This window comes from Heteronotia binoei, chromosome 10, assembly GCF_032191835.1.
Source record: "Heteronotia binoei isolate CCM8104 ecotype False Entrance Well chromosome 10, APGP_CSIRO_Hbin_v1, whole genome shotgun sequence".
In the NCBI taxonomy this organism is placed as follows: Eukaryota; Metazoa; Chordata; class Lepidosauria; order Squamata; family Gekkonidae; genus Heteronotia; species Heteronotia binoei.
Window position 1 is genome coordinate 70,916,687 of NC_083232.1, and position 24,266 is coordinate 70,940,952.

General features: G+C 44.0%; 1 protein-coding gene across 2 annotated transcripts in view; it reads right to left on the reverse strand.

Moving 5' to 3' along the window:
- The window catches only part of CPNE4 (copine 4), a 222,885-nt gene that overhangs the window by 68,373 nt on the left and 130,246 nt on the right, over window positions 1-24,266 (reverse strand). The gene's annotated exons all lie outside the window — the stretch shown is intronic.

Sequence of the window (24,266 nt, forward strand, 5' to 3'; positions counted from 1 at the left end):
CGGCAGGTGGAAGGTGCCACTGGAAGCCGCAGTCCCGATCCTGCATGTAGGCGGTTCAGGGTATTGGTCGCCTGATGCTAACCCGGAGACGAAAGCATTTTTCGGCAGCACCCTGAATGACCAAGCAGCCTTATCTAGGGACAGCACTGCTTGCTCCACACGGAGAGGGGCCTAGAAAAGGTGGCCTAAACAAAGCTCGTCTCCTCCACCCCAGTTGGCTAGCCGCGGTCAACGGGCATCCTTACTTGCGGTCAAGAAATAACAACAAAGAAAAGGCATGCACCTGCCTCACAAAGTGTGCAAAGACTAAAGCTTGCGTGTTGGAACATCAGAACCATGCTTGACACAGTAGACAGTGGTTGCCCTGAACGACACTCTGCTCTAGTTGCCCACGAACTTCTCAGGTTGAATATCGACATAGCAGCTCTCAGTGAGGTCCGTTTCCCTGAGGAAGGTAGTCTTCAAGAACACGGTGCTGGCTATACCCTCTATTGGTCAGGTAAGTCAAAGGCTGAGAGCCGCCTTTCTGGCGTTGGCTTCATGGTCAGGAACTCCATTGCCTCCAAACTCGAAAACCTGCCAACAGGTCACTCAGATCGCATCATGTCCATGCGCCTCCCACTTCAAAACAAGCAGCATGCAACACTCTTCAGTGTGTATGCCCCAACCCTTCAAGCAGATCCTGCAGAAAAGAACAAGTTCTATGCTGATCTACACAACCTCGTACGGAAGACCCCTACAGAGGACAAGGTGATCATCCTTGGTGACTTCAATGCCAGAGTAGGTAAAGACTCGGAAGCCTGGAAAGGAGTACTTGGCAAACACGGCATTGGCAACTGCAATGACAACGGGCGCCTCCTGCTAGAATTCTGCATGGAGCACCAGCTCACCATCACCAACACTATCTTCCAGCAGAAGAACAGTCTGAAGACAACCTGGATGCACCCACGGTCCAAGCACTGGCACCTTATCGACTACATTCTGGTGCGCCAGAGAGACCTTCAAGATGTCTTACGCACCCGAGTAATGCCCAGTGCAGAATGTCATACGGATCATCGTCTTGTACGCTGCAATCTCCGTCTTCACTTTAAACCCACACCCAGGAGAGGAGGTATCCCTCGGAGGAAGTTTCAGGTTGGCAGTCTCCAGTCAGCCGAAGTTAAAGCTGCCTTCCAGGCAAAACTCCAGTCAAGAATTGAGGACCCCAGTTGCCCCACAGACCCTTCTCCAGAAGCACTCTGGGAATACCTAAAAACTACCGTCCTGCAGATCTCTGAAGAAGTCCTCAAGTTCTCCACAAGGAAGAACAAGGACTGGTTTGATGAGAACAATCAAGAGATCCAAGATTTACTGGCGAAAAAGAGATCTGCCTACCAAGCACATCTTGCTCAGCCCTTCTGTCCTGGGAAAAAAGCAACCTTTCGCGCTGTATGTAGCAACCTCCAGTGCAAGCTTCGAGACATTCAGACCAAGCTTGCTGAGAGAACCCAGCTGTGTGCAGACACTGGTGATTTAAAAGGGTTCTACGAAGCCCTGAAGGCAGTATATGGTCCATCATATCAGACTCAGAGTCCCTTGCGTAGTGCAGACGGCCAAGTGCTCCTCTCAGACAAGGCATCCATATTGAACCGGTGGTCGGAGTATTTTCAGGTTCTCTTCAGTGCCAATCGCGTAGTTCAAGATTCAGCAATTCACCTCACCCCACTTCAACCAGTGAAAAAAGAGTTGGATGAGATCCCCACTCTAGAAGAGACTGTTAAAGCCATCAAGCAACTGAAAAGTGGCAAGGCAGCAGGAGTTGATGGAATTCCACCAGAGATCTGGAAGCATGGGGGCACAGTACTACATAGCTCACTTCACAAAGTACTTGTCACCTGCTGGGAACAAGGCAAATTACCACAGGACTTTCGCGATGCAATCATCACCACCCTATACAAGAACAAAGGGGAAAAGTCAGACTGCTCCAACTACCGGGGGATAACCCTGCTCTCCATCGCAGGCAAAATCCTTGCCAGAATACTCCTGAACAGACTGGTGCCCGCCATTGCAGAAGAACTCCTCCCAGAGAGCCAGTGCGGCTTCAGAGCTAACAGGAGCACCACCGACATGGTATTTGTTCTCAGGCAGCTCCAAGAGAAATGCAGGGAACAGAACAAGGCTCTGTATGTGACTTTTGTCGACCTTACCAAAGCTTTCGATACCGTTAGCAGGAAAGGCCTGTGGCAAATCTTGGAACGTTTAGGATGTCCCCCAAGGTTCCTCAGCATGATCATACAGCTACACGAAGACCAGCGAGGCCAAGTCAGACACTGCAACGACCTCTCGGAGCCCTTCCCAATAGGCACAGGTGTAAAGCAAGGCTGCGTTCTCGCGCCAACTCTCTTTACGATCTTCTTTAGCATGATGCTTCAAAGAGCCGCAGTAGATCTAGATGATGACGATGGTGTCTACATCCGCTATCGCACTGATGGCAGCCTGTTCAACCTGAGGCGACTAAAGGCCCACTCCAAGGCAATGGAAAAACTCATCCGAGAGCTACTGTTTGCTGATGATGCTGCACTCGTCTCCCACTCGGTATCAGCTCTGCAGCATATGACGTCCTGCTTTGCAGAGGCTGCCAAGCTATTCGGCCTAGAAGTTAGTCTGAAGAAGACAGAAGTTCTCCACCAGCCTGCACCCCAGGAAGATTATCACCCTCCCTGCATCACTGTGGGTGAATCAATTCTGAAGACAGTCCAGCAGTTCAGCTACCTGGGGTGCATCATCTCCTCAGATGCTAAGATCGACAAGGAGATTGACAACAGGCTGGTAAAGGCAAACCGTGCCTTTGGCCGACTGCACAAAAGAGTGTGGAGCAACAAGCATCTGAAAAAAGGCACAAAGATCAATGTTTACAAAGCGGTTGTGATGACAACCCTCATCTACGGCTCCGAATCGTGGGTTTTATACCGTCATCACCTGCGACTCCTTGAGCGCTTTCATCAGCGCTGCCTTCGCATCATCCTCAACATCCACTGGAGTGACTTTGTGACCAACACTGAAGTTCTCAAGCGGGCGGAGGTTACCAGCATCGAGGCACTGCTGTTGAAGACGCAGCTGCGCTGGGCAGGGCATATTTCTAGGATGGAAAACCACCGCCTTCCCAAGATTGCCCTGTATGGCGAACTCTCCACCGGCCATCGAAATAGAGGGGCACCAAAGAAGAGGTACAAGGACTCCTTGAAGAAATCCCTTGGCACCTGTCGCATCAACCATCACCAGTGGTCTGACCTAGCCTCAGATCGCAAAGCATGGAGGCACACCATCCACCAGGCTGTTTCTTCTTTTGAGAACGCACACATAGCTGGTCTTGAGGACAAAAGGAGATTGAGGAAGAATCGCACTGCCACAGCACCAACCCTAAATCAGACTTTTCCCTGCAGCCACTGTGGCCGGACCTGCCTGTCCCACATTGGTCTTGTCAGCCACCAGCGAGCCTGCAGCAGACGTGGACTATTGCACCCTTCTTAAATCTTCGTTCGCGAAGCCAAGCCGAGAGAGAGAAAACCATTTAATATAAATTAGTTCTTCCCTCCCATACACAAACAGAAGACTAAATATTCATGTAACACTAATATCATTGGAATGACTGCAGTATTGTTATATCTCTGTAAGAAGTCATACAAATCACAAAGAAGGAACCTGTGCTGTGCCTTCTCGCACCAGGAAAAACTATTCTGAAACTGGGTAATGTAGGTCAGTATGACATTGTACAATCTCCACATCACCAGTTTATGAAAGAACTTGGACTGAATTCTCTGTGTTCAAAAGCACTACAGACATAAGAATAATCTTCCACCTTTTCCCTAATTTTTGTACAGGAACTGTGGGTAGCCTCAGTCTTCATATGTGTGATAAAAGTCTCAACCTATAGAAGTTTTAGAGTCTTGATAATATCACTTAGACATGAGGTTGGGTCTCCCTTGCATGCTTCAGTACCACGTGCGACCCATAGCTCCTCTCCCATATGACACCACCCTCTTTAGACAAAAGAGAACATCAGCATGCACAGGCTTTAAACACATGCTCATTCATTTCTTCAAGGAGCAATCGTATGCAGGGCACCTATGTACAAACACTCCTACCCTTTTTTCTATCACTTAAAAAACCAAACACACACAATTGCAGGTTGCTGATTAAAGGGGGGGGGGGGGAGAACAAAGAATCATGATTGCACTAATGATTCATTCATTATCTGTAGTTCATTATAATGCCAGAAGTTGTTAAGGAGAGAAAAGGACTGTTTGGGATTATTTGAGGTTTGAATTTTAATTGGAGATCATTAAAGTCAAATTACATTTAACAAGGTCAAGGTTAAGACAGATCAAGCTGGTTGTTTGTTTCATTCCTGTGGACTTCTAACTTTAGCTTTTGGGAAACCAGATAGTTCTTGGTACCACTGAGTTCCTGGACAAAAGAAAGCGTTATTATCTCAGTGCTGTTTGCACAGCTATAATTAGGGTGAGGGTAAGGGGTGCTTGTAAGCTGGCCCACTGTAATTGCCTATTATGCAAAAGATTTACATCTGGCTACAAACATCCATTGCCACTCTAAACTAGAATGCAACATGCTAACAAAGAACATAATATCAGAAGATAAAGCAAGCAATGGCTTCCATGCACCCATTTAAAACAGTGTATACAGTATGTTTTATTATTCCTTTGCACTAGACAAAAATCATTTTGCTCTTTAAAAATTAAATAGCTTTGATATGGCATGCACCCAAGGCAGTAATTATAAAACCACTACTACAACTATTAATAAAAACAATTAAACATTTTAAACCACAATTAAACCTGCTAAAGATGGCCAAAATGAAGTCTACTAGTTATGCATTAGCAGCACAATCTGATTTAAGAAAATTCTACCAGCCTGCAGAAATTCTTGCCAAGACACAAACCCTCTTCTAAGTTCATACACCGTTCTATACCTGAGTCACTCTCTGAGTGGGATCACACTAGAGATTTGGTGCATCATTATCTTGGCTCCAAAAAGCTGTTTGATTTTGGTCCGTTTCTGAGGGATCAGGCACTCACCACTGAAGTGGCAGGGTCATGGCAGCAGTCCGCAGTTGCTCATTCACACTGCTAGTGCGGGTCAAGCACCGAACCGCTGTGAGAGGCAGGTTAATTTTTGTTTTAAGTCGCACCGTGATTGTGCACAAGCAGAAAAGTGCAGAAAAGAGTGAAGCGATGGGAAACATCCCCAACCTCGCTGGAAGTGGCTTGGAGCAATCACACTGCTCTTCTATTTAAAAGTCGTGCCAGGGCGATCAGATGGTCAGCGAATATATGACCAAAATGTGATTCAGGGGGAAACTACCAGGAAGATCTGGGTGGCTTTTTAATCCAGATAGGAGGTGTCTGGAGATGGGGTGAGAACGAGTGCAGCTCGGAGGGCAGATGTGCTCATGTGATCGTGCACATTTAATCCGAATGGAAGGCATAGCTAGATCGGGCCAAATCTCTTGTGTGACAGGACCCTCTGTCTCTTCCTAAGAAGCCTCCCACCAGTGTTCACAAGATTACCAATACCAATGCCATTCCTGTACTGAATTTGATTCATTGTGGATACAGTGATGTAGTCCTCACTCTCCCCCTGCCCTGCCAATCAAGCTGACTGTCCCACCAAATACAGAGGCATAAAGGTTACAGGTAGATATCAGAGACAGTGAAGAGCTGGAACTATCTACAGGTGAAAGAGTAGGAATTAAAGAGGTCCTCAAAGAGAAGAATATAAACCGTCAGATATTACATACTGAAATTAAATGGCTGAGTGTCAGGTACATAAAATGGAGAAAAATTAACAATTTGCTTTAGGTTTAAATAAAAGGATTGTATCTATAGGGTCCTGTGTTCAGACTCCTAATGGACACAGAAATAGAGGTACTGTGATGTGATGCTTGACCAGTGTGGTCTCTACCCCAGCCATCTACCTGACAGTGGCTTCTGAATGTAATAAGTCCAGTCCCTGCGAGGGAAAGAAGAAAAGGATAGTAACTTTTATTTACCTCCAGGGATAGAGGAATAAAATGGTCCAGAAAAAAGGACAGCCATATTTTCTCCAAAAGTTATATTTAAATCCTGGTTGCTAGCTGCTCTGCTCACACACCAAACAGGACTAAAGGAGATTGGCTTCCCCTCCAAGAAAGGGCAGGACCATTTCCCATCCATCACAAACCTCTCCTCCGACTTCACCTTATCTACAACAGGCTTCTCATGTCCCCAGTTCAATAGATTAAATTCTGTGTAGGCTGTTATGTGAAATACGGGATTGAAACTTTCCTTTTAGAAGACTTTCCCTGAAATCCTTTTAAGAAATTGAATTCTACACAATCTCTTTTGGCATCTGTCAGTTTACTGAACTAGTCCTGTCAATTCAGAAAATTTTAACCTTAGGATTAAACAAAAAAACCCACTGTACTAAGCCTTATTTCCAATGAACCCGCTGAACAAAAGAAGAGAATGGTTTCCCCTGTTATGACAACCTTTAAAACATTTGAGAACTGTCAACAGATATCCCCCACATAATATTTTCTCTGTCTTAAAACTTCCTCAGCTCCATCATCCTTCTCTCACATGACTGCCTCTCAAACCCCTTATCATTAATGAGGTGAGGTTAAACTTATGCTTACTTATTCTTTGAGTCAATTTTCCCCCTGACATTTCCCCCTCATGCACTCTTCAAGGCATGCTTTAAGGCTGTCACTTCACTGCTGGAAATCAGTAATGGACACAGCTACTTAATGTCCCCTAATACAGGGCTTTAAATATAATGTACCTATTAAGCAAATATCTGTAGGATGCTTCTGTAAATCAGTTTCTCGAAGTCAACCCTTCCCCCCAAACCTCCTCCCCCCATCCCTTCCCACTGCTTCATAAACTTCTTCATTCAGCTAAGGGACAAGTCAGTAAAAACTCATGATGCATACACTGTAATCCTAAGAAGTATGAAGAAGGGTGTGTGCACACAAAAACTTGAATAAAACTGTTGGTTTTAAAGGTGCCACTGGACTCAAACTTTGTTCTACTGCAGTCCAAAGTATACCTTCCTGGGAGTAAGTCCCACTGAATAGACCTGAAAAAGGTTCTGAGTAGACCTGCTTAGGATTGCTCCCATAGTTGGCACCTAGCAATGCAAAATTGACCCTAGTCATTAAGGATACTTTCATGGGTAGTAGTGGTGTTGCCTGTGGTAATAACAGTGCTTCTCCCCCAAGTTAACAAAAAAAATTAAGAGAAGAAAAATGATCAAAATGGCCTGGTCCAAACAAGTTCCTGTGCCATTTTGGGGGTGCAGCTAGCCAGTAAATGTCATCATTTTGGCCTGAACTAATTTGTATACCTTTTTGTGACAAGGCGATATCCTATATCTTTACAGTACACATAGAGAAGTGAACAGAGCTTGAATGCTCCAAGACCACCACACAATGCACTGCTCAGGGTATGCCCACACTCATAACCATCTGAAGCCTTACTCTCACATATCGGTACATTGTAAACAGCAGTGCCAGCTGTTTCATTCTTGCCTAGAAATTGATGGGAGAGAGGCAGGATTTCCAATGTCAAGGTGGCACCTGAAGATCTCCTGCCATTACAATTAATCTCCAGACAACCAAGATCTGTTCCCTGGAGAAAACAGTGCTTTTGAGGATGGACCCCTCCCCAGACACCACCTTCCTCAATCTTCACCCCTAAAACCTCCAGGTATTTCCGAACCCAGAACTGGCAACCCTAAGAGATGAGGTAGGAAACAGCCATTTTGTTCTGCAGGAGTCTGACATAATGTACTGCTTCAGTTTTGCATAAACAGTACATCAATTCCAGTTTCAAGTATTGTCTTACCAATATTCTTATAAACCTCCTCTTAACATAAGCCAACAATAAAAATAAGCCAACAATAAAAACTGTATGTTTGGTATTATTTCCCCCCAATTCATATTCTGAATAAATACAAGACAAGAACCTCATAAGAATCAGAGATGCAACAATGATCTTACTTTTGAATGGAGTGCCAGGCCCAGATACAACCTGATATAATACTAATTACATCAAATGAGAATCTGGCCCTGTGAATCAATGTTTTCTTGCCTAGCTTTCCGCAAAACAAGTCACTGTTTCTAAAATATAACAAAAGCAACATATGTATGATTGCCATTTCTGCAAACACTGCTTTCAGATTCTCTCTCACCCAATTTGTAATGCTGCCAAGCTGTCTCATCAGGTTTTACAATAAATATTCCCTCTCTAATTCCTTCTTTTGTTGCTCCCAGACTCTTCTGCAAAGGCTGCACACAGTATATCAAAGAGAATTGGGGGAGGGGGAGGGAGTCCCTTTTGAAAACCTGCTGTCACTCTTTTCACAGTATAGGAAACTGACATGGGTGGCACCAGTTCTAAGAGGAGACCCTTCCAACCCTACATCTTCAGCTCTGTGGATCACTGTGTTATGCACAAACTGCAGGTGCTACATGCCTTATTTTCTCCCTATGCAATACACATGCACATTTTTCTCCAGATTCTGATAGACCCAAGTAGCCTGCAAAGTGGTCATGTTTATGGTAGCAAGTGGTCATACAATGAATGCATTCCATTTATTATCATTCATGCAATGGCAAGTTTTTCATGATTGCTCCTTTAACATTTCTTAGATTTCAAAGACAAGTGTAAAAACATCTAGGGCAATGCCAAGCACACACAAGTCAGTTAGCAAAGCACTTTGCCAGCATCTCTTTCCTCACGGCAACTTCTGGAATTATGTGATCTTCTCTTCCAGCAGCTGAGACATCAAACAGTGATGAAGCATGAGCTGTTTTCACACAGCCTTCCAACTCTGGATGTACTTTCCAACTCTATGATTAATGCTCCTGATCTCTGCCCAAGGGCACTCAGCTGTGCCAGTGTGGTATAGTGGTTAAGAGTGTTAGACTAGGATCTGGGAGACCAGGTTTGAATCCCTACTCATGCCATGAAAGCTTGCAGGGTGACCTTGGGCTGATCATACACTCTCTCAGGTTAATCATACCCTCTCTCGGAGAGCCAGTTTGGTGTAGTGGTTAAGTATGCCGACTCTTATCTGGGAGAACCGGGTTTGATTCCCCACTCCTCCACTTGCACCTGCTAGCATGGCCTTGGGTCAGCCATAGCTCTGGCAGAGGCTGTCCTTGAAAGGGCAGCTGCTGTGAGAGCCCTCTCCAGCCCCACCCACCTCACAGGGTGTCTGTTGTGGGGGAGGAAGGTAAAGGAAATTGTGAGCCACTCTGAGACTCTTCGGATTGGAGGGCGGGATATAAATCCAATATCTTCTTCCTCTTAACTTACCTGACAGGATTGTTGTAAGGATAAGAGGAGGAGAGGAGAATGATGGAAGCCACTTTGGGCCCCCATTGGGGAGAAAGGCAGGGTATAAATGAACAAATAAAAATAAATAAATTGGGTTGAAGATAGCATGGTTGGAAGACTGTGAAAAGGGCTTAATTAGTTACATGGGATGGGATATTGCAGGGAATCAATGGTTCAAAGGAGAAAGACCCTTGCATAAACCTAGACAGCTCTTTATCTTAAATCTACTACCTGTGTTTGGATGGGAAAAAAGAAAATCAGAGCTCGGTGGGTGGGTGTGGGGAGAGGGGGAGAGAGGGAAGGAGGGAGAGAGGGAGAGATCACAGAGTTCTCTAAAAGAGAAATGTAGTATCCTATTCTATTTCCTTCCTACCTTGGCTCCCCATTGCCTTTCACAGTATAGAGTCAGAACTCACTTTTATAGACACTGAAATCACTTACTAGTACATAAAGAATCCAATGGGGAAAGAAAAAGTATTGAGCAAAAAGAAATAGATCGTGGTGTTAAAACCATGTTTAATGCATGGGACCTCTTTTGCCAAAGGCAGCAGGGGAAAAAATCCAAACAGCACTCAAGCATTATTTTCAAGAGAAATCACTTGGCTCCAACCCAGCACTCTGCACGTGGATTGGGAGTGGTTGCTGACTTCTGTTATTAGTTTCTTATCACTGTAAAGCTGCTGCAAAAAAAGTCCTCACACTTCCACTAGGGGCTTTCGGGAAGTGCAAGAGGCTACCGCTGGAAAGGGGACCAGAAAAGTGCCCCTGAACATGCAGAAAAGCTCAATGATAATTGGAATCCGAGCATTTATTCAAATGTGCTTGGAAACTGCCCCCCCACCGGCAAAGGCAGAAAGTGCTTGAGTGAGAATCATCAAATCCTACACACATGAAATCATCAAATCGAAGTCCCACACATTATCCACGTGTGGTTCCCAGTTGCTCCACCATGTGCAGTGTTGGTTTGAAGATGTTCAAGATGCTGAGCTGTCACTATCATTTAATTGGTATGTAATCTTTTCTAAGAGGTCTGGAGAGCTAGAGATTCTAATTTAACTCTTACTGGGAATTTTTCCTGATATTAACTGTCATAACAGATAAGAGAAATTTGGCAGGGAAGTTGATTTTGACAAAGCTCTTGATAAGAGACTCATGAAAGATAAATGGTAATAGTCAATAAAACCCAGGGATAGGGAGGTTAATAGGAAGCTGGAAAAGAAACTAGCTCAGAGGGCCTAGGCTATAAATGGATCACAGTCAGAAACCATCTTTTAAATTGGTAGAAAACAGATTTCTACTTAACACATCAATAGTTTGCCCAAATAAAGTGTGGGAGGCTTAATGATAACGAGTACTAATAGGGGACTATAAGTTTTGTATCCACCAAGAGACACACACACACATGGTGAAGGCTAAGATAGTTATCCATGTTAATCAAACTTGCTGCCTCCCATAGTTGGACACCGTCTGGGGGCTGCTCCCTGGCAGAGAACACACTGGAAAGGACATTTTCAGATGCTTGTCTGCAGTAGAACAGTTAGATTCAAGTCCTATAGCACCTTGGAGACCAATACATTTTTCAAGGTATAAGCTTTGACTGGTGCTTGCACAGGGGACTACCTTTACCGTTTTAAGCTTTCAAGATTCAAAGATCTATTCATCAGAGAGGGGTTAATGTCTCTTTTACTGGCCCACTGTTTCTTCTTCCCCTGACACCTGAAAACTTGGTTAGTCTCTAAACTGCCACAGGACTCCGATCTAACTGGAAGGGACATGTTTCATCTTCCCTCCTTTGGCTGTTACAACTATGCTGCCCTTAAGACCAGCAATTCCAGCAAGCTAACTATGGCCGCATTCAGATCAGCAGCTTGGGAAAACAGCCTTCTGGCTCAGAAAAAAACTGGCACAGTTTGAGGTGCCCCGAGGTGCTCAGATGGTGCATGCCTGGCTGCTTGGAGAAGGACAGGCTGCATGCATTGGAATGTGAACCCAGGTTTTCTCAATCCAGGTCCAACACATTGACTGCTTAGGGTTGTTGTCAGGTCTGTGTTGGAAAATTCATGGAGACTTTGGGGGTGGAACCAGGAGAGGGTGGGGTTTGGGGAGGGGAGGGGCCTCAGCTTGGTACAATGCCACAGAGTCCACCCTTCAAAGCAGCCATCTTCTCCAGGGAGCTGATCTCTGCCAGCTGGAGATCAGCAGTAAAAGCAGGAGATCTCCCAGCCCCACCTGGAAGCTAGCAACTCTATTACATCACATTGCAAGTTGCTTTGCCTGGCACATCAACAACCTGAAGCCTGTCCTTTTTGCCGTGGATATTATTTTCTGCCAAATTCAGCAGCAAAATTGCATGTCCAATCTGCTACAAAGTCTGCTTTGGGCTGGAGTGAAGTTTCTACTTAGCTCCAAGGAGCTTTCTGTGTTATGAAAAATAAAATGCTTTTCAAAAAACCTAAGTATACATGTTGCCCAGAAGCTAGATTTGGGTGGGTAGCCATGTTGGTCTGAAGCAGAAGAACAAAGTATTTTGACATAGTTATTTGCTTCTCTGTGTTTCTCCCTGGAATTGAATCCAAACACATGGTGACCATGTAGACTTAGCTTGTTATTCCTGTTTGGTCTTTGCATCTGTTAAACATCTTCAATATGTTAAATGGAAACCATATAAACTAAGTTGGTTATTTCTGAATCTGATAAATATCTTCATTATGTTGCATGCTATCGTACTACCCACCCTATGCCTATACGTATGGACTAGTAAATTCCATTACAATGTATCTGAGGAAGTGTGCCTGCACATGAAAGCTCATACATGGAATAAAACTTTATTGGGCTTAAAGGTGCCACTGGACTCAAACTTTGTTGTCTATAAGTGAGATAAATGGTAATTAGTATTATTTTATGTAGTACTATCACAAAATAAAGTGCTTTATAAAAGCGCACAGGTAAAAAAAAAGCTAATTCCCTGTTCCCAAAGAGCTTAAAAGGGAGAAGGGAGAGAGCAGACAGAAAGGATAAGACAAGGGGCTAAAAGGATTGAATGTGAATAAATACATCTTGTGTTTAGGCTTCTTTTCAGTGGGGATGAAGATGGAGAGTAATACACTATTAACACCAGTAACCATACAGCACAATGCTCCAGGGTCGTACTTATGCATGGTAATGAGTTATTGCTACCATATCAATGTCAGTACACCATTCTCCAAAATATGCAGAAATGCTGATGTTCAGTACCATAATATTAATGCTGGTTATTGGCTTGATTCCAAATCTGAGAATTGCAACTAAAATTACACCAAGAGTTGGAGTTATGTACAATGTCCTCTTTTAAGACCTCTTGAAGATTCACAATTCACAACTTTAGCAATACTTTTTCTGAATTGACCACCCTCAGCTTAACATATTTATTCTTCAGTATAATTCTTCTTCTTCTGTTATAGGATTCTCCCTTATTCTGTCCATAATAATGCTCCTCCAACCACTCATCTCTCTTCTTTTTGACATTCTAAGTTGTCTTCACATGAGCAAAGGAAACAGACATCAGGTATTTCTGTAGAAACTTTTTCTGACAGAGGCATCTTCCTCTTTAGTTATAGACCAACATTTTTTTTTCATTTCTCCCCATGAAAAAATCAGATTCATTTCTCTCAGCCAGTCCTCCAAGAGCTTACAGTAGGCTCTGTAATAAAAGCCTTGTAAGCTCTTGGAGGACTGGCTACATCAGTGGTGTGTGGCCTAATATACAAGGATTTCCTGCTACCAAAAAAACCCTGATTTCTCTCACTGGAAAGCTGCCCCCTGTGTTGGGGACTGAGCAATTTTCTGTCTTCACCTGCTTTCTCCAGAGTTTACCCTAGTGACTGTCATAACCATGAAATAGCACACGAAAAACCCACAGATGGTTTATGCTGGCATGTGATGACCTGGTGCCCATCACCATGCAGCAGTAAACCAGCATCCCTCCAATATTACTGAAAATCAAATTCTGCATACTATGATGGAGGCTCATGATGCCCCACCTGGTCACGGTGGGCAACCACAGGCAAACTTTTCCCCAGGCCATCATGTTGCCAGATGGAAAAGATCACACCTCTACTTCTGTGTATTTAGAAATGTGGTGAATAATATCCATATGTGCATTGCTTGGGAAGGGCACTTATGGAAATATACCAACATAATGATTTGGGCATATTTGCATAGGGATGTCCTGGATGTTTTTTGCCTTCCTCTGGGCATAGAGCAGGGGTCAGGGGGTGGGGGACAAGAGAAGGCAGTTGTGAATTTCCTGCACTGTGCAGGGAGTTGGACTAGATGACCCTTGGGATCCATTCCAGCTCTATGTATTTTACACTAAGCAGTTATCACAAGAAAAAGCCATCCTGTGTCCAACTGCTCATTTGGCAGATTTTAAAAAATCATTTAAAGCTGATTGAGTGAACATTACAATAAAGTGGAAGATGTTCTGGTTTCTTATTCACCATGTATCTCAGTCAGTTTCTTCTTCTCTGTACTCAACTTTGGCTATTCAAGTGGATTAAAAGTAAAAAAAAAGTACAAAATGGCAAATTAAAGATGCTTAATGAAAGCAATTTTTAAACAGATTGGAGATCTTTGATGTATGTTCACAGTCCTTTACTCTTCTGGAATTTAATTCAGTCAGTAGAAAATATTAACTATTGGAATCCGAGGCAACAGATTGGGCTGTCCGGGATATCTCTGTGAAAATATGCCCAAATTGTTATGCTGATAGGTTTGCTTATCAGAATAAATGCTGTTCTGCAACTGATAATATAACAGAGCAGGGGATGAAAGATTGTACATACCCACGGCTGGAATTATTTTTATGATACAGACAAGCTAATGGAGTTTGAAGAAAAGCATTTACGGTTTGACTCTGAATATCAAGGGTGGGGTGGAGGAGAAAAGGAAAAGAATCTTTTTCAAGAGATAAAACATAGGGCCAGAGTTTCAATCACCAAGGTTTAAATCTTCACCCTTAATTATAGTAGCAGGAAGTAGGTTATCCTCTTTAAATATTTAACTGCTGGTTCTTGAATATCCCACCAGGTACCTAGGTTGTCTCAATAGGCCCTAATTATGTTCATAATAATTGCAGGTGTACAATCAAAGTATTGGTTAAGACTGGCTCCCAGTGCAAACTTTTTTGCCACTTAATATGCAGTTGCCTCAGCAATACAATGAAAGCAGTCATATGCACTTAAGTAATACAGGTAATAATGAACACATCTGGTTGGATATGTAAATGGACCTCGCAAGTTTCAATGAGCCAGAAGGACATTGTCTCTGAACAATCAAAAGTATAAAATTAAGTAGGCAGTAGAATATATAATTGGGGGGTTGCTGTGCAGAGGAAATGGCGCAAGGGGAGGAGGAGGGAGAGTCATCAGCCTCCCCTTCACCTCTTTTATGCCACACCACATCTTGCCCTCCCTCTTATCTCCTTTTTGAAATACGTGAGCTGGAGAAAAGAAAGTTCTTGGACTTTCAGTGACAATAAAAGAGTCTTTAGAAAGGGGAAAGGCCTGTCCTTCAGACCCTACCCTCCCGTATCACCTGGCAAACAAAGAAGTGCTCAAACACAAGACAGATTATAGCAACTTTGGAAACATGTTATATACCAGGGGTGGCCAAACTGTGGCTCAGGAGCCACATGTTACTCTTTCACACATATTGTGAGGCTCTTGAAGCCCCCATTGCCCCATCAGCCACCTTGGAGAAGGCATCTGTCTCTTCAAATCACTTATCCAAGCCAAGCCACCCAGCAGTTTGGAGAATGCATTTAAAGTTGCTTTATTGCCACCTCTCCCTCCCTCCCCTCATCTATTTGCTTTCTTTCCATCTTTCTTTCCATTTTTCCTCACTCTCTCCCTTCCTGTCTTGTGGCTCTTGTGTTAAGCAAGTTTGGCCATCCCTGTTATAGACACTGACCCTAGCAAAAGTCAGAACATGGAGGGGCTCAGAGTAGAGGGAGTTTCAAAGCAAATGAAGAAGAAGATATTGGATTTATATCCCACCCTATACTCTGAATCTCAGGCCGTTTTCGCACTAGCGTTTACTCCGGCGTAGCACCCCATTTACCTCCGGATCTTTTCCTGGTTTTCCCACCTGTTGCTCCGGCGCTGCGGTTTGCTCCAGCGCTGCAGGGGTTTCACGCCGGAGTATCTAGATCCACCTCCTTCCGGAGTTTTTGAAAACCTCCGGATCCACTCCGGATCCACTCCGTGGAGTTTTCTGTGGGAAATCCATCCACGCCGGATCAACTGCTGTGTGGGCGGCACCCTCTCCCTTTCCGTCCTCCCACCCCATCCACCCCCTTGGCCAATCATCAGCCTTTCGCGGCGCTTCCCCAAAGTGCCGGCACGGCCATTTTTTTTTTAAACTTCACAGTTTTGCGTAATAGCGATATTTCGAAATTAACAAATAGAAAAAAAAACCCTCCTGGAATAGCCTCAATTGCCACTTCAATTGGTTTCGTTAGAATTTTTTTTTATTATTATTGACTTTAGTTGCGTTATTTCGCTGTTGCATTATCTCGATAATGCGAAAACGACCATTGTTGGGGGGGGGGGGAATCTAGTCCCGGTGCGGGCCAAAGCGTTCATGTGTGTGTGTTTTAAAAAGGGAATGCCTCCCTCAGCTGTGCCACCAGGATTTCTGGACCTGCACAAAATCGCCATGTATAAAATGGGAAGTTGGAGTCCTGCATTCTTCTCCCTGGCTACATTCCGCTCGGTTAGAAAATAGACGCGAGCTCGCTCTTCACACGCGCCACAGAAGGGGAAGGAGAGAATGGGGAGGGGGGGGGAGCTCTGGCAGCAGGAATCAGTCAGGTCCCCGTTGCAAGCGCCAGCTGGGGAGGGGAAAGAGAGCGGAGGAAATTTGGGGGGGGAATCTAGTGCTTCAGAATTTTGGGGGGGGGGAATCTAGTGCTAGGATTCTCCACTGTGAATGCTTCTGTTAATACATAAAGGGCTGTGGAGGATTCTACAGCTGCAGCCAATCCATAAGCAGCAGCAGCACACGTGATGCGGTTTGTCCAAGAAAAGAAGGGGAGGGAACAGCTCGATGTTACGTTAGTACGTTAGTACGTCATTACGCAACCAGACTTGCGCTTAAAAAAAAAATGATTGACAGGGCATCGAACTCAAGTCGATGCCAGTGGGAAAACGATTTGAGCCGGGGCTTCAGGGAAGGCGACTCCGCAAAGAGTCACTAGTGGGAAAACGAGAAAAATGATCCGGACATAATTGCACCGCGGAATAAGGGGAGCAAACGCTAAGTGCGAAAACGACCTCAGAGTCCCAGAGCAGTCACAATCTCCTTTACCTTCTCCCCCCCACAACAGATACCCTGTGAGGTAGGTGGGGCTGAGAGACCTTTTACAGCAGCTGCTCTTTCAGGGACAACTCCTGCAAGTGCTATGGCTGACCCAAGGCTATTCCAGCAGCTGCAAGTGGAGGAGTGGGGAATCAAACCCAGTTCTCCTAGATAAGAGTCCGCACATTTAAACACTATACCAAACTGGCTAGGTGACATCATGCTATTCATTAATTTTCTAGCTCACTCAATTTCTATCCATCTCTCCACAAGTTGGAACCTGATTCTAAGTTGCACAAACCCGGAATCAATTGTTCAGGAACCACATGTGAGAGGGAAAGAGAGGGGTAAGGGATGCAAACAAGGTGCTGCTTCACTGTTTTCTTGCATTCCCTATTTAGAAGAAGAAGAGAAGAAGAGGTTGGAATTATACCCTGCTCTTCATTACCTGAAAGAGTCTCAGAGCACTTTACAACCTCCTTTCCCTCCCCACAACAGACACCCTGTGAAGTAGGTGGGGCTAAGAGAGCTCTCCCAGAACTGCTCTTGGGCAGAACACCTCTGAGAAAACTTGTGGCTGATGCAAGGTCACATCAGCAAGTGCATGTGAAGGAGTGGGAATCAAACCTGGTTCTCTCAGATAAGAGTCCATGCACTACACCAAAGCTGTAGTTTATGAGAAACCAGACTTGCGCTTCCTCCAGGTGGTGGCTGGAGATCTCCTGGGATCAACTATCTCCACACAACTGACATCAGTTCCCCTGGAGAAAATGGCTACTTTGTAAGGTGGACTATGTGGCATTATACCCCACTGAAGTCCCTCTCCTCCTGACACCCCACCCTCCTCAGGCTCCACCTCCAAAAATCTCTATGTATTTCCCAGCCTAGAGATAGCAATTGGCAACCCTAGTGAAGGAGCACTGAACCAAGAAGCCATCTTCAACACCCTCTGGACTGCGCATGATGCTTTCAAAATCATTACAACTGAGAGAAAAGGGAGTAAGAAATGTTCAGGGTATTTTTTAAAATAGAAAGAAACAAACACAAATCTCAGCATGCATTTTAAAAGGTAATTTTGGGGCAGATGTTATATTTATCATTTCTGTTTAAAGATTGAGTCACTGAAAATAGTAATAAGCACAAACGTACCAGCACAGCATGAAAAAGGAGAAGGAGGGGCTTTACTAGTTTCGGCTTTGATTAATTAAACAAAGTACCAGAATAGCCTGCTATCCAGCAGCTTCCAGAAAGCCCAAGCTCCATTAATTTCAAAGGAACCTATGCCGCTTTGATTCCAATATTTAATGACTAATATTAAATGTGTGCTATTGATGGACATTCTTTTCCATTAAAAGAGACAATGGTAGAAAATAAACTGGTCTGCAAAGGGCATGTATTTACCACCTCGAGTGTGTCTGAATAGGCAGCATATAATTATTCTAAACAAATAAATAAAACTCAGTTCAAACATTAGGCACTTCTAGTGCCTAAATCCCCACTTTGTGTTTTTTTCTTCTTAGTCATACCTGCCTGTAGAGTGGTAAAGCTGCAGTACTGCAGTCTGAGCTCTCTGCTCATGACCTGAGTTTGATCCTGGCAGAAGCTGGGTTCAGGTAGCTGGCTCAAGGTTGACTCAGCCTTCCATCCTTCCAAGGTCGGTAAAATGAGTACCCAGCTTGCTGGGGGGGGGGGGAAGTGTAGATGACTGGGGAAGGCAATGGCAAACCACCCCATAAAAAAGTCTGCTGTGAAAACGTCATGATGTGACGTCACCTCAGAGTCAGAAACGACTGGTGATTGCACAGAGGACTACCTTTACCTTTTACGGTTTATTAGGATAAATAATTTAGGTTCTGTTCAGGTTTTTTCCCCTTTCCTCTTTTAATCTTTGAAAGTTTATGTTTTTTCAGTATTTTATATAAAAGTACTAAATTTATCCCCAAGATTATTTTTTCTTTTCTCAAGGTGACTAAATTCTTAAGTATAGAGATGGTCTGGAATGCTTGAGTCCAGTGGCACCTTCAAAACCAACCAAGTTTTATTCTGGGAATAAGCTTTTGTGTGCAGGCACGCTTCTCCACAGCTTCCCACCCGAATCTATCTGTAGAATGGTTACTGGAAACTATCGAAAGATAGTGAACTGTGAAGGGGCTGGAGTGGAAGCATTTTCTTTTGAACAACAATAAAGAAGATGTACCCTGCTTTTACACTGTCATGGTAACTTTTCATTTGTTCCTTTTTTCCAGTGTCCAAAGACTGCCACGTTAAGAAATAACATTTGGAACCCCACTATCATTTCCAAGATGTATCTTGGCACAAAAAGTCCAGTATTGCTCATATTTGTTTATGTGCCCGTGTTTTGTAACCGTGTTTTGTAACCATATTTGTTTACGTGCCCGTGTTTTGTAACCTTTTGTAACCGTGTTGCTGTTTTTTTTTAAACACAGTGAGGCACCGGCAGTGATCTAAAGAAAAGCTTCTGTCAGGCAGAAAGTACACGTTAGCCTAAGAAAGCCATACAAGTGAAGACAGAAAGGCTATTGTCTAAGCCTACCCTAATCCTGCCATGGGTAGTAGATATTCATCAGCACCCTTCACCTTCAAATGGCCATCTTTTTGAGTCAAGAGTCCTTGGAGATACGGAGTAGTGAGTTGTTTTGCAGATATCGTGTCTCTTTGATAGCTCCCCTCCTGAGCAATCCCAGTTACTAGAACTAATAGTCCCCACTTACACACTCCTTTCATCTTCAAAGGGTTTATTAACTTAATTAACCCAAATCATATAACAGTTAAAACAACAATTTTCATGATATAAAAATACATGAGCCGGTTCCCCTCAGGAACTGACAGAAATTTCAGTAAAGACCATCACCAGAGGTAACAGAAATTCTGTGTGTCATGAGTTTTCGTCCTCTGAAGAGATGTTGCTTTCTTCATAAATATAATTTGGGAAAGGGTCATATAAAATGAGGAAGGCTGTTTGTTGTTACAGGTTGCACCATTACCAGTACCTTAGGTTACCAACCTCCAGGTGGTACCTGGAGATCTCTCACTGTTCCAGTTGATCTCCAGACCATCAGAATCAGTCCCCCTAGAGGAAATGGCAGCTTTAGAGGGTGGCTTGTATGGCACTATATCCTGTTGAAGTCCCTCCCCACCCTGAACCCTGCCATCTCCAGGCTACACCCCCAAATCTCCAGTTATTTCCTAACCCAGAGCTGGCAAATAATACCAGCCCCATGGCACAGAGTGGTAAGCTACAGTACTGCAGTCTAAGCTCTGCCCATGACCTGAATTCGATCCTGGTGGAAGATGGGTTCAGGTAGCTGGCTCAAGATTGTCTCAGCCTTTCATCTTTCTGAGGTCGGTAAAATGAGTACCCAGCTTGCTGGGGAGGAAGTGTAGATGACAGGGGAGGGCAACAGCAAACCACCCCGTAAAAGGTCTGCTGTGAAAACGTCATGATGCAATGTCATCCCAGAGTCGGAAATGACTGATGCTTGCACAGGGGACTACCTTTATCTTAACCCACAAATAATCCATGATATCAGTGATCTTTTATAACAGTCTGTGCTTGGGAGTGGACAGAAGCAGTGAATTTCTCTGCCTATTCCAAATCTCTGTACAACATGAGAGAAATGCCCTTTCATATTCTGACTTACAAGAGGTAATGCTGAACTTTGGCTGACCCTTTGAAGCAGGAAGAAGCAACACAAAATCAATTCTATAAAAAGAGTCTCGCTCCCTTCTCTAGAGTTGAAGAAAGGGTGGGGGGGCAGTTTCCTCATATTGTACTACACATAGGTCCAGTTCAGAGGGCCAGGGCAGATCTGTAGAGTTTAGAAGGAAAGGCAGAACTAGATGTAGGAATCCACCATGTGCACTCCAACATGAAAGTCAGTAACATTGTGAAGTGAGATAAGGAAGCCTTACAATGTGATGACACCCTGCCATCAATTTTTATAACTACAATGTATAATAGGGTGAAACTCAACATAAGGAAGCCCTGTTTGGTGGCAACCTTATACTTTTCATCACATCTAACTGCTGTCAGATTCAAAAAGCAGAATGTGACCTCTATGGACATTGCAGATTGGTGAAGACTTTGATTGCCACTACAATATGCAGCCTTCCTATTCTTTCTGGAATTCACCACCACTCCCAGTTTTTACAATTCGTAGCCTAATGATCAGTGTCAGATAATACTGTCATGGTCTATGCCAGGATAGTCTCCTTGTACCAGCAGGGCTTCTGTTCTTTTAATGACTAGCTGCAATTCAACCAGCAAAGCCTTAGACAATCTCAGTCTGGGAAGAAGTTACAGTAGGCAAATAGGCAGCCCCAAGGTATTCTGGCACATGATAAATGGCACTCTCTCTCACCTTCCACGACTGATCATTTATCATCTGTTCACTGCATTCGAAGTGAACTACTGAAGCAGCCACTTCAGCATGCTTTGGGATATTATGAAACAGTGGAAAACAGAAAATGTAAGCATCTCCAAGAAGTCTAAACACAACTACCTAGGAAGCTCCTAGAGAATCTCAAGTGGTAGGCTGAAGGTTGTTGCATTCTTTTAACTCACTCGTAACTGGATCTTTCACAAGTTCACCAAGTTATCACCTTGGCCAAGAAGGGAACACTGAAGACAAGACTAACAGTTACTAATATGTGGAGTACAGAAGAATGCTGTCTTTATTGTCATAGCACGCCCTTCTTAAGCACTGTGGGGGCCATGCTCTCCATGAATAAAGAACCAACCACTTCTACCATTCAGTTGGCCAAGCGGAGTGCACTGGAAGAGAGCAGAAAGGAATCCCCAGGCAGCGACTATGGAACACTACAGGCAGCAGAACCCCAGAAAGGGGTGGGGTGGGTGATAGAGATGCAGAGGTGCAGAGGAAGGCAGGAACCCCAAGACAATGACTCTGGAGCAATTCAGATAGAAAACCCAAGAGTGAGGGAGGTGTATTGGAGGAGAGCAGTAGGGAAGCTTCATGCAGCAACTCTGGAATAGCAGAGCCCCCAGAAAGTGGTGGGGAAGCAAAGCCAAGGTAATTACTGCAGAACAATTCTTGCAGAGAAACCGGGGGGGGGGGGGGGATTGAAGCACAGAAACCCAGGGAAGGCAACCCCCCTGGGGCCCCTGATGGACTAGTGTTGATGAGAAATCTCATGTGATTGTATGTACTGTAGCCAGGAAATCCAGCAATTCCTCCCCCCAAGTACCACCAGCAGCAGTATGTTGCAAATGAAAGGACACCAGAATGCAAGGCCCAACACAGACAACATGCACAGATCCATCACTTATACACACACACACATGCCCATCATGAAGAGAGGAGATGGACTTCTCTGATCTGCAAGCACCATTGCCTGTCAAGCTTGGGATGGGCCATACTGGTATTTCCAGGGCTACAGAAGACCACACCCACAAGCTGTTTTGTGCAAAGGTTTCTGGGGGTGCGGTCACACGTACCATTAAAAGCGGGTGTGTAGCGCTCAAATCTGAACCGCTGAATATTGATTCGATGCAGGGCAGTTCAGACGAGCATCCAAGAATGTGATTCATTCTGTTGTTGCGCGATCAGACATCCAATACTATCACACTCTTTTTTTGGAGCATGCGTAATCAGACGGTGATTTCTGGGAGGGGGGGGGTCCATTGAACATGCGCCCAACTGTTTGGAGCTGGGTAATCAAACATTGCTTCAGAGGCAGGGGGAAAGGGGAAAAGTTTCCAGAATTAACGTTGCCGATCCAAACCAAGGAACTGCCAGGAATTACTTTCCTAGAAATTGGCAGTGACAATGATATCTTGAAATCCTCCACATTGAAAAAGAAGATTTTTTTCCTGTTCTGAATAGTGGGATAACATTCCCCCCCCCCCTCTGATCCTGTGTTGATTGGAGAAGCAGAAGCGTCACCTCAGATTCCCGGATGATCGGGCAATGCGCATGTCTGCTGGGGCTTTTTTTTTTTTTTAAAGGTGGGAGGCAGTATTGCGCGTGAGCTGTCCAAACAACAAAAAGCCATTCTTGTGCCGCTTTTTTGAAAAAGGGCTGGACTTTCTGTGCTGTCAAATTAATGCGCCATTCAGGCGTAGCAAGCCTGGATGACGCTCGATTGCCAGATGTGGATGTCTGAACGAACACATTTAATCCGTCAGCCAGACGGAGCTGTGTCATCACTAATGGTACATGTGATCGCACCCTGGGTGGGTTTCTTTTATGAACTGCTTCAGAGCCTCAGCGAAAAGCTCAGATAGATCCATGCCAAGCACATGATTCCTGATCCACAGTCTGCAAACCTCGAACCAGGCAAAGTTTGGCCCAGATGTCTGAGTGTGAACCAGATTGTGCCCATACCTGTCCATTAATATCTAACAGAAGCTAAGGTACTATCCAGGATCCTCACTGTATTATCCATGATGGCTACATGAAACTTTCATTCCCTGCTTGGGGGTGTTGCAGAGGTTCCTAGTTGGGCAGAAAACCTCTGTTCTTATCCAGCAGAGCTTTTGTTGTTTGTAAGTGAGGCATCACAGATTCACAATCCAGCAGTGAGACAATGCTGGACACACAATCTACTACAAAAGATTCTGAAAATACAAATTAGATTTCAACCAGAGACTTTCTTATTAACCATGTTACCAGAAGATTATTCCAGCCATATCAAAATGTTTTTAATACACGCAGTGACTGCAGCTAGAATGATTTTTGTTAAATATTGGAAATTATATAAAATACTAAGAAAAAAGGAGCTGCTAGATAAACATTTAGACCTTGCAGAAACAGATACATGGAAACATTATCAGCCAGGCTGAAAGATGTTAATCTGTGTGCAACTAAGAAAATATGGGGACCATTTTATAACTGGTTATGATAATAATGTTATTTGTGACAATAATTGTGTAAAAATATATTCTTGTCTTAGTAGCAGTTTTAAGAGATATTAATGATTAATGAATTAATGAATTATAAGATGTACTTTCAGAAAATGTTATAAGATGACTGATACGATATGAAATGAATAATGTATAAGTAGAAATATTTTATGTACCCCACCCTTTCCCCTTCCCTTCTACCCCCATTCCTATTTTATCTGAAAACCTAATCTATTTAAAATACGAGACAATGCTGGACAGCTGAACTTACTGTATAATCTTAAAAGAGTTTCACTATTTCAAGACCACTGTTGACTTCAGTGAACCCAGATAGGCCTAGCTCTACTTAGGACTCTGCTGAAAATCAGTCAAACCATTTCACTCTGTTCATTCTTACTATCTCATCTGCTCAAAGGGCAAAATAACAGTATGGAACAGGATTCTGAAACTGACCTCTAATTCTCTTAAGGGTCAAGGTAGTTTTCAGTCAAACATTTTTTTTAAAATTCACCTGGTCTGAAGATCAATCTTTTTGCATGAGGAGGTGACAGGCAGAACAGCACAGCCAGCTTGCAGTAATACTGTCCCAACCAGCTTCCCGGTTTTAGCTATCAGTTTCCCAGCAGCATCTTTGCAAATCTCATTGAAACATGCAGGGACCT